Below are 3,973 nucleotides of genomic sequence, written 5' to 3'. Positions count from 1 at the left end.
TCCCTCAGAGCTGCCAGTCTGGACTCCTCTTCCTCTTTCAGGAACTGGTGGAGCTTGTTGAACTCTGCTCTGATCTGCCTCTCTGTGGACAACAGCTGCTTCTTGGACTGTTGAATCACTTCATTGTATGTTTCCTCCACTTGTTTGTATTTGTCCCTCTTGTCCTGCAGAGACTCTAAGTCAGATTTCAGCTGCTCCTTCAGGTCCCGGACTGCTTGTTCTACAGGAACCACCTTGTGACTCTGGTGGAGAGAAAACTCACAGACAGGACACACAGCTCTCTGCTCGTCCTCACAGAACAATCTAGGCTCTTCTTTATGTTTACTGCACACCTCCTCCACCTTCTGCTCTCCTTTTTCTGCCTCACATGATCCAGCTTTCTGTCTCCCAGCAAAGGAGTCAGCCAGTTCCTTCATTGGAAAGTTCACTTCTAGATCCTCTTTTAAGGATTTCCTTTTACAAATGGGACATTTTTTGTTTCCAGCTTGTTCCCAGAATTTCTGCAGGCAGCTTGAACAGAAGCTGTGGTTGCAGCTCAGAGACACAGGATCTGTGAAAGTCTCTGAACACACATGGCAGCTCAGGAAACTTTCAACAAGAGCAGTTTTCTCAGCCATTTGATACTGAAGTTATTTTTCAGCAGACTCACCGAGTGAACGTCTCTTCCCTTGATCGTTTCAAATACTCCAAACGTGTGTTTCCCAGCAGAGATCTCACCCCCTGTGATGGCGTCTCAGCTCTGTTCAAAATCTACTTTCTGTTCCATTCTCCTCTGTCACAGGCTGAATGAACAGCAGGAAGTGTTGCCATGTAATCTCATAAACAATGACTGTGTTCATTTAACCCAGCTGCACTAAATATAGAAGGACCAGTTAACATGAAAGCAAAGGAAAGCTTTTGTTTCATTTCATTCACTTATCATCGTCAGTGAAGGCCTCTGTAAAATTCACAGGGTAAATCTTTTTGTGTTACAGTAAATGTCCACATAATAATCATGAGCATTGTGAAAATCCTCGTCATTAAATGTGTTTTACTGTCCTCTGAGACTCTGAGTGTAACGTGTGAAAAACTGAAGTCAGAATTTGCTTTAAATTTCCCCTCTGTCATTGGTTCATCATTAATGGATCCAGGTTATTAACCAGCTACTTGTAGTTTATTCATCTGTAATTTGGACATATGAAAGTGATTTCACACCATGTGGAAAATGCCTTTTCCCTAAAAAATACATTTGATTAAATAATTAATTTAACAAATTAATTTGTCTACTCCTGCGACCCTGTACGCAGGATAAGCGGTTGACGATGGATGGATGGATTATGTTGTCCTGAGCATGGCCTTCTTAAGGATACAAAAAACCCAGGCGGCGTTCGTTGGAGGAGCGCAGCGGCCCAGAGGGAGCGTAGACTCGGATTATGGAGTTCAGGTAGATGGTGCAGACCCAGGAGTCTCTCTGTATGGATTAGATTCTGGAGGCCCCGGGGAGCCAGTGTAGGTCACACAGTAATGGAGGGACATGAGTCCATGTTTTAACTGCCTGCTCTGATTGGCTGCTGAACATCTGTATGTGAACGTCCTCCTCTGCACGATGCTTTAGTTTAACATCTGGCCTGTTGGCTAACACATGCACGTTTCCACTGATGCTCACCAGGAACAAATAAAATAAAAATAAAAACCCTTTAAAGCCTAATGAGAGACGGGGGCTGCTAATTAGCTTTAGCCGCCGTGGACACATCACACCTGTTTCACAGCTGGTCTGTGTGGAACTGTATATATAAATAAATACATCTATTCTGCTATTCCAGGCTCCAGGGGACGGTTCTGATTGGCTGATGAGGTCTGGAAGTTATTTCCAGGTTGCAGTGAATCCGCTGGTATTTCCTGGATTCCCTCAGCAGACAGAGACGCTGCGGCTGTTGTTGCCGTCGAGGGTCAGACGGGGTCGCGCCGTAGACGGGGACAGGAACCAACTAAACCCGGGGGTCATTTTCACAAACTCTCACTGCTGCTTTAATGAGCAGCACGGCTGATTTACTGCACCGGGGTTCGTCCTGCAGGATGTCGGACAGAGCCAGATCCTGAACCAAGAGCGTCCAACTGTAGACTGAGAGCCAATGGGAAGAGAGACACAAACTCTGTGTGTGTGTGTGTGTGTGTGTGTGTGTGCCACTAATGTGTTTTCAGTGAGGACATTAAAAAAGACAGATATGTTGAGATAAATATCTGTTATTCGATCTGCTTTGCACTGTTTGGACGGTAAAAACTGTTTCCAGGAATGTAACAGACACACACACACACACACACACACACACACACACACACACACACACACTGGGTGTCTGTTATTGATTTGAGTCTCTGTCGTCTTTTCACAATAAAATGTGTTTTTCATTCTGGCTGGAAAAAGTTTCTGCCCAGGAAATAACAACCACAGCTGCACGGCCAAAAGTATGTGGACAGCAGCCCATGTGTTTCAGTGACTCCGTGTCCGTTAGCAGCCTGCGCTCTGCTGGGTTCACTAATGCCTCCAGATGTTGAAGCAGCTGCAGGGATTTGCTCCCGTTCAGACTCCAGAGCAGCTCTGACGCTGGAGATCAGGTCTGACCCCGCAGGACCGGTTCCAGGTTAGCTCCTGGACCGGGCTGAGGTCAGTCCAGTTCTGGAGCTGCTTTGTGCATCAAATGTGTCTCTGTCCTCCTGTTTTTATTATTCACATGTTAAACTTGTGGATGTAGACAGAGCTTCCTGTCTGAGGAGTTTGTGGAGAAACAGACACGCTGCCGTACAGGAAGGACAGACTGAAAGAGCAGAAAGCGTCAGCTGTGGGTGATTATTCAGCAACATTTCAGACCACTTCCCCATATTTAATTTGAATTCAGGAATTAGTGGTATTCCAAGAATGTCTACAAATAAACCAAGCTGTCGTAGGTTTAGGGAAGAGAATACCGACCGTTTTAAATCCATGATTGAGCCAATCACATGGGATTATATTTATATTCAACATGTTGCTGAATTGGCATGAATGTGTCATTTTCACAGATAGTTTTGTTTAACTGAAAATCCAGAGGGCAGGTTTCACTATAAGCCCTTGGGGGTTTCTTACCTCTCCTGCAGAATTCATATAGTGTATTTTTTATATATGTTTATTTGTCTTTGTGCTACTTACTAAGATAAAAAAAATAAAAAGTCACGTCTTTCGGCGTCTGGTACTAACGCACATGGCGGCCTTTAGCGCCTTTGTTCAATGCTAAAAGTAGGCCTAGTATAAATAACTGAAAAGTCAGCGTAAGCAGGTGGTGGCGCTTTCCGGTGTGAAAAGTAAACATTCATTCCTTTTAGTGATGTTACTTAATTTATGTCACATAAGTAACCTCGTTATTTTAACCCAAACCAGGATCTTTTACTAAACCAAACCAAATTGTGATGTTTCACAACGTAACCACTAGTTTTATTTTGAAAGTCTAACGATACGTTGGATATTGTGTTGACGAAGACTTGAAACTAGCGACTGAGACCATAAACTCATCAGGAAAGTGTTTACTGAGGGAATAAATCAGCTGACAAGTAGAAACATTTTCTTCCTGCAGCCGGTGGAGTCGCCCCCTGCTGGCTGCTGGAGAGGACGCAGGTTTAAGTCGCCCCCTGCTGGCTGCTGGAGAGGACGCAGGTTTAAGTCGCCCCCTGCTGGCTGCTGGAGAGGACGCAGGTTTAAGTCGCCCCCTGCTGGCTGCTGGAGAGGACGCAGGTTTAAGTCGCCCCCTGCTGGCTGCTGGAGAGGACGCAGGTTTAAGTCGCCCCCTGCTGGCCGCTAGAGAGGACGCGGGTTTAAGTCGCCCCCTGCTGGCCGCTAGAGAGGACGCAGGTTTAAGTCGCCCCCTGCTGGCTGCTGGAGAGGACGCAGGTTTAAGTCGCCCCCTGCTGGCCGCTAGAGATGACGCAGGTTTGAGTCGCCCCCTGCTGGCCGTTAAAGAGGACG

This window comes from Micropterus dolomieu, linkage group LG21, assembly GCF_021292245.1.
Source record: "Micropterus dolomieu isolate WLL.071019.BEF.003 ecotype Adirondacks linkage group LG21, ASM2129224v1, whole genome shotgun sequence".
NCBI lineage: Eukaryota > Metazoa > Chordata > Actinopteri > Centrarchiformes > Centrarchidae > Micropterus > Micropterus dolomieu.
The sequence above is the reverse complement of the archived record's forward strand: the minus strand, read 5'-3'. Positions refer to the sequence as shown.